Source organism: Tachypleus tridentatus, chromosome 8 (genome assembly GCF_004210375.1).
Source record: "Tachypleus tridentatus isolate NWPU-2018 chromosome 8, ASM421037v1, whole genome shotgun sequence".
In the NCBI taxonomy this organism is placed as follows: Eukaryota; Metazoa; Arthropoda; class Merostomata; order Xiphosura; family Limulidae; genus Tachypleus; species Tachypleus tridentatus.
The window spans coordinates 56,638,412-56,651,264 of record NC_134832.1 but is presented as its reverse complement, the minus strand read 5'-3'; the positions used below and the strand labels follow the sequence as shown (position 1 = coordinate 56,651,264).

The 12,853-nt window shown below is 35.4% G+C and overlaps 1 protein-coding gene across 1 annotated transcript in view; it reads left to right on the top strand.

Moving 5' to 3' along the window:
- Positions 1–12,853, top strand: part of LOC143222434 (AT-rich interactive domain-containing protein 3C-like) — a 103,254-nt gene that overhangs the window by 13,437 nt on the left and 76,964 nt on the right. The gene's annotated exons all lie outside the window — the stretch shown is intronic.

Genomic DNA, 12,853 nt, shown 5'->3' with positions numbered 1-12,853 from the left:
GGCCTATTCGTTCATCTCGGCTGCTTCATCCTCCAAACTAAACTTGGATATCTGTTAGTAATAACTAATAAAAAAAAAACCCAGCAAACAAACGTTATATTATTCTATTCGAAGATATTATAGCCAAGTAAAGATAGTGATAACAGTCCTATAGGTAATCTAACGCTACAGTGACCGTTTGTAATTATCTGTTCGAGTAGACCTTATTAGAGTTGGAGGGTCTTTTGGGATTACCAAATCGATACTAATGATTCTTTGATTAAGGGCACTGGTAGCTTTTTGGCACAAGTTTCTTTTGTCCACTCTTTCGTGAGTAAAGTTGATTATTTAGACCGTAAGGACACATGGCTCAGGTTTACTCTTCATTGAATATTCATGGCCACAAGTATCAACAAAGGTAAGATAGTTTTATAGATTTTTATAAAGCAGAAGTGGTCAGTAAAGGCTGTTCTGTAGAACAAAATAAACGCTTGTAGCACGCAGTGAAAACGAGATCCACGTATCCAGATCACTGAATTAAAGACTTTTTCTTTGTCCGTTGTTTGTTATCGAACGCAAGGCTGTTCATTGGGTTAGTTGAACTGTAACAAATGCTGGAAACAAGCACCGGATTTTATTGTTATAAACTCTTAACTTTGCTTGTAAACTACCGCGTGAGGGAGGGGATTCCTTAAAGTGGTTCTTTACTGAAATGTTTAATCGATTTTCCTTTAGATCGAGGTTTTTATAAGTTTTTTTATGTTTCCCAATTCTCTGATGGAAAACCAGTAAGTTTACAGACCAAGAACGCTAAAATTCGGAGTTTAATTTCTCACGAGGGACATAGACAGCAAATAGATCAATGTAGCTTTGATCTAAAACAAAATTTTTTGCTACCAACTCTGTATTACTCAAACCTTATTTATTTATTTTATAACCAAGGCAACAAAGAAAGTATCGTCAATATCCACGTGGCATACTCTTCTATTTATAAAGATTGACATAAAAGTTATGAAACATTAAAATTTAAAAGTGAACTATGAATAATACGATGCTATCAATAACAAATGTTTTTATATTATCGTTAAAGTATTTACGAATATAGTTTAAACGTGCGTACATTTCTGTTCCTTGTTATTTATCAACGGATATGTGCACACCAGTAGCCTCTATTTCCGGAAAAAATGATAATACATTATTTTCGAACGAACGTTTCATTTGTCCCTGATTTTGGAGACATACAAGTAATTAATAGTCAACATTACTTGCACATTCTTACTAGAGTTTATGTATAGTATGATTTTTTTTCAATTGTTTTTGCTATTTTCTTTCATTGGGTGCGCAAGGATAATAAGTGACTATTTTATCACTGCGTAATTACACCTGTTATACGTCAAAATATTACTACATGTTAATTAGTTCAGAGGAATAACATGTATAGATGTACAACATTTAGCCCTTAAAAATAGTCTGTTTTGTTCTTAGTCTTGTATGTTTTACATTAGGCTTTATAGGAGACGGGCATAATTTAATGGTTAGTGTATTAATTGGAAATGTTAGGATTCATGGTTCGCATTTCGTTGCACTAAAAATATAAATCGTGATCTTGCTTTAGAATCATATCTGCGTTATAAGAGTGACTGTCGAGTTTCAATACTCAGTTATTTAAGAGTAGCTCAAGATAGATTGGTTTTACTAGTTCAAAGTTAGGATAGCAATGCGCAGACAGTCATTTTATTAGTTTTTTCGAAATTTTTTAACTGAGCTTCACTTAGTTTATCAGGGGTTCGATTCTCCTCGGTGGACTCAGCAGATAGCCCGATGTAGCTTTGCTATAAGAAAACATACATACGTACATAGGAAACAAAAATTTGTTTTTCGAATTCAAACATCCCAAAGTATTCAAATCTAGTCGGATGTGCGTATATAGATTTTAGGGTTAGTAAGTCGAATTTAATTTTAAATCAAATAGAAAATGTTTTTTTTTTATTTTTGTGGTGTGTTTCTATACAAATTTAGTAATGAGTATAAAAGAAATATTTCTGAGAACTAAAAACAAAGTAATTCTTTCTAAAACCAGAAAATATAATGTAGTTAATTTAAACACCCGGATGAAGAAGAAAAAGGTACAGGAGTGTTCGTACTAGGAAATAGATTCCAGTATAGAGACTGCATTAACCTGTTGACTGCCAAGTATTTCAGCTGCTACAATACAACTCTAATGCTTCTTCAATTTGTAACGTTTTTCGTGATGCCATTTTGGATCGAAAGTGAAACAATTTGTAAGTAGGGCAAATGCATGTATGGTGCTGACACCTAGCGTTGAGCTTGGGTATTATTGGGAACGAATTAACTCGTCCATGGCACTGTGTTACCGATCGGCTTGGACGAGTTATCTCGTCTACGGCACTGAAAATTTAACTATTGAAGTTTATCGGAAATTACGTAGATTCGGAAATATAGAATCGAATCCCCCAGCTTAAAGAATCGAATCTTCGCAGAAACTTTAAAAATATAAATGAGAATAGTGTGCATTTGGTTCGTTTCTAGAATACCAACATCCATGTTTAAGGGCGTCTGATAAATATTCGTTTATAGTAACGAGACGTATTAGCTAAGTAAAAAGTAGTTCCACAAGCAAAATTGATCAGATAATTTGTAATGATTATCTGGTATTTGAACAACAAATGTTCAGTTAATTTACATGTGTCTGAAAAAAGGTAAATCATTATGAATGTGTTAATACGGTCAACATTCTTTCAAGTGTAACACTCGCATGTAACTTTGTGCAAACAAAATATTGAATAACGTCTTTTGGAAATTTCATCTTGCATTCACTTGGTTATTGTGATAGGACGGAACTTTCAAGTTTAGATGTGAGCATAGATGTATGAATGATGTTAGTTCGAAACTTTGTGGAACCAATAAACTGCAAGTGATATTCGTTGAAGTAAAACGTTTAATTAATCGTCAGATAGCTGATACTAAGTCAAACTGAGTAAGGATCAACCGGAAGTATTTTTTATGACGCACTCTGATCATTCTTGTGAATTTCTATTGGTTAGCTTTTTGGAAATTGGAACAAAGTTGCAACAGCGCCATCTGCACTAGTCGTCCCTAATATCGCAACGAAGGAATAGAGGGAAGAAAGCTAATCGTCACCACCCGCCACCAACTCTTGGGCTACTATTTTACCAACTAATAGTGGGATTGATCGATAAATAATAACGCCTCCACGACTGAAAGGGCGAGCATCTTTGCTGGGACGGGGGTTCGAACCCGCGACTAGCAAGTTGTGAATCGAGCACCCTATCCATCTGGCCATGTCGGATCGATTTGTTTTGATATAAATGAATATTTGTGATACTGTAGGAATAACAGTTTGCATGTGATTAATTATTCAGTGTGATAAAGAAGCCGCCGAAGTATACAGTTCCTACAGTTAGGTACAAACAACTAGAGAAACCCGACATCGCTAGGTGGATAAGGTGCTCGACTCGCGATCCGCGGGTCGCGGGTTCGAATCCCCATCGCACCAAACATGCTTGCCCTTTCAGCCGTGAGGGTGTTATAATGTGACGGTAAATTCCATTTTCCGTTGGTAAAAAAAAAAAGTCGCCCAAGAGTTGGCGGTGGGTGGTGATGACTAGCTGCCTTCCTTCGAATCTTACACTGCTAGATTAGGGAAGGCTAGCGCAGATAGCCCTATTGTTAATTTGCGCGAAATTCAAAAACAAACAAACAACTAGTGAACGTAGTCCAACATAATTTACATACTGGTTAAAGTCTACCTAAAATTTGGATAAATGTTTGTGGTTAATATAGTAGTGTAAACACGTGTTGGCTGATAAATATCTTAGGTCGAAGTGAGGATGGCTTACTGTACTGTAGATGCACATAATCTGTGCGTCTGGTCAGATAAAAGAAAATTATATGATCACCTTCACTGCAGTAATGAACAAATTAGAAAGGAATCTGTTAAAGTAACTGTATAATTTGAATTAAGGCTTGTTGACTGTTTTTCTGTCGGACATGACCTCAATGTAGAAACGCGTTCAAGTCCCCTCAGGGTCAAAGTTTAGCGGCGTTTCCTCTTCGTTCATCGTGGGGTAGTTTAGATGTTTAGTAATGAATATAATAATTGTTTACTTACACTACCAAGAAATCTGTTTGACGTTTGTTGTACATACATGTATATCGGAAGGTATCCCAAGTCGATCGCTGAATGATAGTAAAGTTAACTGATGTGAAATAGTTAGTGTTAAAACAAATAATATTGAGATGTCACCACTTTACCCCAAAAATCTGATTTGTAGTTAAATAAAATTGATAATAGTTATGTGAGGTTACTTTAGTTCTCACCGTAACAGTCGCCATTTTGTTTGTTTAGTTAAGCACAAAGCTATACAGTGTGCGATCTATGCTCTGCGGGTATCAAAACCCGGTTTTTAATGTTGTAAGCCTGCTGTTCCATTGGTGTGATGGTGGGGGGGGACAGTTGAAGCTCGTTAAATTGAGGATAGCGTCTAGACCATCAGTATTTCTTTTGAATCCCAGTTGACCTGTTGAGCCCTGAGTTTGGACGAATGACCAAGTCAAGAAATAATATTATCAGATATGATGTTTATGTATTTTTTATGTTTTTATGTTTATGTAAAACATATTTTTTGCTTTCAATAATAAGCGCTTAGAATGTTTTAATTAAGGTGTGTGTCTGTAATATATTAACAGAGTACTGTGTGACAGTGTAATTTGTGTGCAATTACGTTTTAATGCGGAATGCAAAGTTGGTATTTTATTGTTATGCATATTGGCCTGGAAGAAGTTTAAAACTGGTTTCTTCGTTGTTGTTTTCTTAGTTTAAAAGTTATACAGATTTTGCGTACGTACTCGGTTTATGTTTTATAATAAAACAGGGCCCGGCATGGCCAGGTGAGTTAAAGTTGTCCGAGGGTCGCGGGTTCGAAACCCCGTCGCACCAAACTTGCTCGCCCTTTCAGCCATGGGGGCGTTATTGTGTGACGGCCAATCCCAATATTCGTTGGTAAAAGAGTAGCTCAAGAGTTGGCGGTGGGTGGTGATGACTAGCTATCTGTCTTCCCTCTAGTCTTACACTGCAAAATTAGGGACGGCTAGCGCAGATAGCCCTAGTGTAGCTTTGCGCGAAATTAAAAAATAGATCAAGCACAAACGTTTTAAAATTCAGTGGGTATGTGTGATATCTGTTTCTAAATGTTTTAATAAGAAACAATTAATAAATGAATATATAAGCTGTAATACAGCTTGCTGTTGGAGGCCTAAATAATTAATTTGTAAAGTTTACGTTATGCAGTCGTCGAACTGCAACCTCACATAAACTCGAGAAGTGCTGTTGTGTGTGATGTTCATAAAATTCCAGGTATGTCTCGATAGATGTACCCGAGGTTATGGCTACCTCTCCCCACGAGATTCTATAAACGTGACGCGTCGTGAAAAATGTTTAACTCGGTCACCCGCAAACACGATAAGTAACCGTAAGGGATATCGTAACCGTTGACGTACCTCTCGAAAGAAAGAAAGTTTCCAGGAAATTATGGCTAGCGGAACAGAACAGCTGGTGTTGATTGTGGGTTGTGATATACATCCTATCATGATCTACTAACAACTCCCAATTGCTACGAAAACTAACTTCGTAAATAAACCCTCATTTTTGTTTTCTCCTATAGGTGACTGTGAGAATAAATCCTAAATTTGCTTGTTCTACAGGTGGACATAATTCTAAACCCTCAATTTGTTTGTCTTGCAGATAGGCACGATAATAAAACCTAAATTTACTTGTTCTACAGGTGGACATAATTCTAAACCCTCAATTTGTTTGTCTTGCAGACAGGCACAATAATAAATCCTAAATTTGCTTTTTCTACAGGTGGACATAATTCTAAACCCTCAATTTGTTTGTCTTGCACACAGACACGATAATAAAACCTAAATTTACTTGTTCTACAGGTGGACATAATTCTAAACCCTCAATTTGTTTGTCTTGCAGACAGCCACAATAATAAATCCTAAATTTGCTTTTTCTACAATTGGGCATGAAGATAACCCCTTAATTTACTTATCCTACAGGTAGACATGAGAATAAACCCTCAGTTTGTTAGTACTACGATTAGGCGTAGATTAAACCTCCCAGTTTGGTTGTCCTATAGATAGGCACGATAATAAATCCTTAGCTTGCTTTTTCTACAAGTGGATATGAGGATAGACCCTTAGTTTGATTGTCTTATAGATAGGCTTAGTAATAAATGTTTAACTTGCTTATCTTATAGATAGTTAAAAGCCCAAACCCTCCATGTGCTCGCTCTACAAACCGTTACAAACCTTTCTTTCTCAAATAGTTTCTGTTAAGTAACAAACAATTAGATTAGTTTCCTGTCAAAAGCGTATTTATTTTCATCTTGTCGCATAAAAATATGTCACTTAGAAATAAAACGTTGTGATTCTATTCTGATGAATTATTTTCAGTTACTTATTCGAAGCTGTTTTTTTTGTGTGTGTATGTATGTATGTATGTGTGTGTGTGTGTGTGTGTGTATGTATGTATGTATGTATGTATGTGTGTGTGTGTGTTAACTAAGTTCTCGTGTTCTTCACCTGACCTTGTAGTTTCTCTCAAACGGTCATAACAGGTTGTTGAGTCAATATCCTGTTTTGGTAGGTGAACTTTGACTCTTGAACTTTGTGTGCTGTTATGTCAACGCTTTATGATTTGTATAGCTTAGAGCTGTGAGGACGGTAAGTAATTCGTTGATTTCTATTTGAAGTATTTGTATCTGCAAATATCTTAAATAACCCCAAACAATGCCGATAGGGGTCACGCACCACTTTGAAGGACTATAGAATGAAATAAATGAAAGTGTTAAATATCTGATAGAACCCTTGGACTTAACACTTATTACTGGTTTATTGGCAGCATGTTAATCCCATGATCACGGGTGGGGATCAAAGTGCGCGTGACACGACCTTTTATTGATTACTATCCAACAAGGAACTACTCGTATGTATCAAACGTTCGAGTGGTGTGAACGTGCTACGATTAGCAACTGTTCTTGGTGGAGGACAGTAAAGTATGAGATATAATATATAGGGATCCTGAAAACACTGCTGATACGTATTTTGGGGCTCTAGAGGTTTTGCAAACAGAATATTTAAACTGTAGGATGGAAAATAATTAATTCTTTACGTGAAGATTACCTTGCACTCCAACTTCTCAAAGAGTGTGGGTCAGACAAATATTTTGTGTACAAAAAATTAACTATTAGCATTAGCTTGTCACATTTCGTATTTGTAGTTGGCCCAGCATTGTCAGGTGGCTGGTCATTTATTTCTCGAAAGGCCGAGCTGGGCATGGTCTGATCGTTGAGGCGCTCGACTTGCAATCTGACGGTCGCAGGTTCGAATCCCCATCCATCCAAACATGCTAACCCTTTCAGCCATGGGGGCGTTATAATGCGATAGTCAATCACACTATTACTTGGTAAAAGAGTAGCCTAAGAGTTGGCGGTGGGTGGTGATGACTAGCTGACTTCCCTCTAGTCTTACACTGCTAAATTAGGGACGGCTAGCACAGATAGCCCTCGAGTAGCTTTGTGCGAAATTCCCAAACAAACAAACAAACAAAATTCTCCAATAAGTGATTCGGTCGAATGGACTGACGTTTCTCATGTCGTTAAAGTTAGGTGTTTGTTTGAACGAATGGTAGCATAATATTAAACTGAATATATCTGATGTACAAGAGTTAAACAAGAAAGAGTATTTTAAAGTGTTAAATGTTCTAATGGAAAAAGCAAGTAATTTTTTTATTATTATTAAATGGTTACATTTGAGAAAAACTAGTTATATTTTTAAGGTGTTAATACGTAGCCTAATCGTTATGGAATTCGACTCGCAATATGCTGTTCAGTAGTAGTTCGTATTTAGTTACCGAACGTATTCGTAACGATGTACCAATAAATTTTATATATTAACCAAAATAGGCATATATTAACCAAAATAGGATTATATATTAACCAAAATAGGTTTATATATTAACCAAAATAGGCACTGGAAAATTAAAGATATATTTTTAAGGTTTCTGTTTAAGAACAAACGTTTATCACAGGATAAATAAAAAGAAAGGGTTATAGGGTCATATAGAAAGTATATATATATATAAAAACTTAAGTATGCTACAGTACTCAATAATTTAATGTGAAGCACTTAATAAACACAAAGTAATGCAATATTTGCATGCACTTAAAATGCATCCACACACCTATCTGAACAGCTTGGGCTAGTCCTGATTGCGTTGAGAAATTCACCCTGCGGAAACAAGAAAAAAAAAAATTATAAGGCTCTTGGAAATTTCCATAAAAATACATTGTGATAAACTGTCTGTCTGGGGCATATCTTTTAGTTTTGGATATTCAAGTTATTTATTAGTTGAGTAAAGAAAACAAAAAAAAAAAACGTTTAAGTATTACATCATAATCTGTACTATATCAAATGTTCAGGTATTACAATAAAACTTTGTGATGGAGATTCATGGCTGGGCTTGAATTATGGTCATTTCTTATTAGCGCTGGAATTAAAGGACAGCCTTTTTTTATTTTTTTAAAAAGGGAAACATTTTTCTGTTGGTACCGACAAAGTCTCCAATAAAAGCGTAAGCTGGCTCAGGGTAATAAAAGGAGGAGTTGAAGGCAATTTAAAGGTAATTCCGTTTACATTTCGGGGGGCGTAGAGGTTTAGTTGGTTCACACTGCATCCCGAGTCCAATAAAACAAGTTTCACTATAGAAACTGAGGGGTCCTCGTGTTTAGTATGACGTATCACCTTTTGGTACACGCATGTATTTTTTCACTTGTTTTCATCTTAAGCCATTTTCTGTTCATCCTCACTGTTCATATTGCAGCCCAACAAGTAATATAATCTGTCACGTTTAATGGCTGGGTTATAAATTTACCTTACGTTGGAGTGATTATGAATAAATCAGGGTTTAGAGAAGCGCGTATAGCCTTTTCTCTTTTGCTCTGTTTTGTTTCTTTGTAAGCCAGCTACGAAATTGTGTTGTTCGTTTGTCCGCTTTCTCTGGCGAAGAAGTAGATATACTTTTTTTTTTTCTTTTAGTTAATATATCTAACAATCTGTAAAATGTCTCTTTCGCGCAGACTATTATGGATTATGTTATTACCATTTTTGATCTACGTACTTAGGAATCCTTTTACACTCAACCCTCATTCGTTAATACAATTATCATATTACCTTTAGGTGTTAAATAAACACACACGCATCTGTATATACGTTCCATGAAAGACATAAGAGCTGAACATATAAAATTTGATATGAAATAAATATTCGGATGGACGAGAGAAAATTGGGAAGGTAGTTCATGAATTGAGATAATTATGTGGTGTGTTAAGTTCTATTTCCGTTAGTCGTTGGTTGATTTCCAGTGCTGTTACTGTTGGCTATATCTGTGGAGAAAGTGTTCTCTATTCTTTGAAACGTCGCTACTAATTTTGTGGTGTTATTACTACTGACTGTTTTCTATTTGAAATAGGCATACTTGTTTCATATTCACAACTTTTCCTTCATTTTTCTGTAAATCCACCTCAATCACGGACACAATAACTGACAATAATATTAAAAATAAATAATTACTCGCATACCGAAAAAAACAACAACAACAACAATACGTGCTTTCTCTTAGTAGAATTAACAGAAATGTACGTGATGGCAGTTGTTTACCTTCCTACATGTTAAAAACCCGCGAGCCTTCCGGGGGCTTCGTCCTATGAACTTCTGGTCTAAAATATCTGACCCCCCCACACCGATAAGTTGCCATGATCCGAGGCGTAGCTCAGTCAGTATCCCAAAACGTTCTTCTGGAATGAAAACAAACAAAATAATACAAACTTTTACGTTGCCTTTATTCGAATATATTCCAGCGGTTCACTCATGAATGCGAATCATTTTATTTTACTTGATTCTAAATGCGCCCTCGCATTAGAAACTGTCTTCGTAACTTAATATAACTCTTACAAAGGTAAAGACAACTGGATACAAACAATACTAAATAATCAGAGTAACTACGAACGAACAAACTACAGTTCTGTAAGGTGTTTTGTGACTCGTACTTATCCAACAATACCTTTACATTACGTAGCAATAAAACAACGTACACACAATAGAATAACAGTGCAAATATTTAATTGTTACGCACAAAGTCACTGAACGGGCTAGCTACGCTGTGCCCAACACGGATACCGAAACTCGGTTTTTATCGCTATAAGCCTTCAGACCTACACAGTGAAAATAGTTCGATAAACATGAGTGAGATACCATTCTTTCTGCTTAAGTTTTTTACTCTCAGTTGGTCAGAGGTAAGCCACCGGACTTAATATCTGGGAATCGGTTTTCCGCGTTGAGCAAAGCGCAGATAACACAATATATAGCTTTTATTTTAAGACAAAAATACCACCACCAGCTTTGCACCATTGTTCCAACCCCACCTGTTCTCACCAGTCTAGCTTATAGATCGATAACCGAGTGTTATTCAAGGAATTTTATCTGTCTTGAAGTACGGATTTAACTTCAATACATGGTAACATAATTCCACTCTTTCACATCGAAAATATCTTTGAGACTATCCAACTCTTCAGCTTATGATTTGGGTTTTCATCACTTTGGGAAAGCCTGGATTGGACAATATGTTCATACATTTATGAACAACTGACAGCTGTTTTACGTCACAGTTTTAAACCGGCATGCTACTTTCATTTTGAGACAAATCTTAATATAGAAAGTGAAATCTTTTTACGTTTGTTTAGCGTTCTCTAATCAATAAGAATTTTGTCCGTTAAGATTCAACGGAAAATGTGCTCATTATATTAAGTATTCTTTACTTTTTGTCTTTCTTTTTTCAGTTACTGAACAGTAATTTCGTAATAAAAAAACAGTTTTTATGAGTGGATATGTGAATATACTAAAAATTTACATGCAAATTTATTACATTACAACAACTTATTGTAGTTGCTTTTGTTTAGTTGTAATATTGTTCTGTCTTTAGTTTCTTGTCACTTTAATGTCTTTTTTCATATAAATTAGTTATGTGGCGTGTTAGTGTCAATATGTGAAAGTCCTGTATCTTGTATTTAGCTACTTATCGTGTATATTAATGCCTTGTTTTATTTTTTTTTTTGTATGAACTACGACAAATCGTTGGTGAGGCAACTTGAAATTGTGATACACACACGTGTATTATTGGTAAATTCCATAAATGATTTAGAAAAGCTATTACGAAGTTTATCTTTTGAGTTGAAGGAACCAGTTCGGCCTAATTTAATATACTAATAAAGGTTCTCATTCATAAATATTGACAACATTGAGAACACGATTGAATTTTAAGAAATCTCAAAGTTCATCCAACTTTTATCTCGCACTCTCGATCCAAACATGGCCAAAATACTAAGAGAATCCATCAACCTATTCAACAGGTGTTTTAATTCTAAAGCAGAAACACAACTACTGCAGTGATACATATTCGGTTTTCCGTTTCTTTGTTAATCAAAAGAAAGATACATTATAGCTGTTTGTAACGTATGTTGTGCCCCCACCGGAATATCGAAACTGGATATTTAGCGTTATGAGCTCCAAGGCCTTCCGCAGAGCCACCGATTCGCTAATAAAAATGAAACACCATTTTGGAAAGAAAATATCCAAACAGCTTGTTTATTTCAAATAATTATTGACTAATCCAATACTTCCAGAATTGAAACTTTAATATAGAAGCCCAAAATACGTTTAAGTATTTTATATAAATTAAACATACATTAATTCGAAGATAAAAAATCTAATAATTAAAGCGCACACTATTAAATCTTACAACCTTCCAAACTAACATACATATAATCGTCTAACGAGAATCTAAAAACTCTTCATTCCAATTAACTAACATAAACATAAGAAATATAATTGATTGTGTATTATATAAACGTGTTGGCTGTACCAAAGAGTACACAAGTCCTACCAACAGGTGATTCTTATAAAAAGAACTAAAAGAGATCGTGCTTTCTTTCAATTTAGCAGACTATGCTTTTGCGTAGGTAATTATTTTTAATTGTATGGTTTTAGTGGGTTTAGAACATGAAGTAAGAGTTGATGTTACGTATAAAAGAAAAATCTGCTGGTTGGTAAACTGAGGCCAGCTGAAAACCAATGAAGGTCAATCTTTCTTTTACACCTCGAACTGTGGATTATTTGTAACATTGTTTTAAAAGCACATACAGTTTGCAACTGATGACAAATCCGTTAATAACGTTAAGCTGACGAGCAGGAACGTTTCACTTTGGTGTTTAAGGGGTGGGCTGGTGCATATTATCACATACATCGTTTTCGAAGCCAACAACGACCATTAACAATTTTTTAAAGAATATTATATTAAAGAATTAAAACTATCAGTCGTGTAAAAGTCAATTTAGACTTCTTGGAATGCTTGACCCAAATAATTATGATTGGCCGTCGCGCACCGTTTCATTACAAACACGCGAGGTTTTTGATTGAGGTAAACAAGAGTTGTTATCTTAACCTCTTTATCAAACGTACTTTCAGTAACTCATTTCCGTATATGGACACAGGTTAGTTTTGTGGTTCAGCCCGGGATTTCGGAGCTTCTGATTTTGCACAATATACTCTGCTGTTTCAAGCTTTGCGGGTGCGTTAAAAGAGCGATAGTTTAACCCCTTAGTATAGTAGTAAGTCGCTGCTGACTGACTGCCTTCTTTCTGGTCAGTAGCTGAAAATGAGGGATAGCAGTAGTTAGTTTTAATATTTTACAATGAATACCAAATACATTACT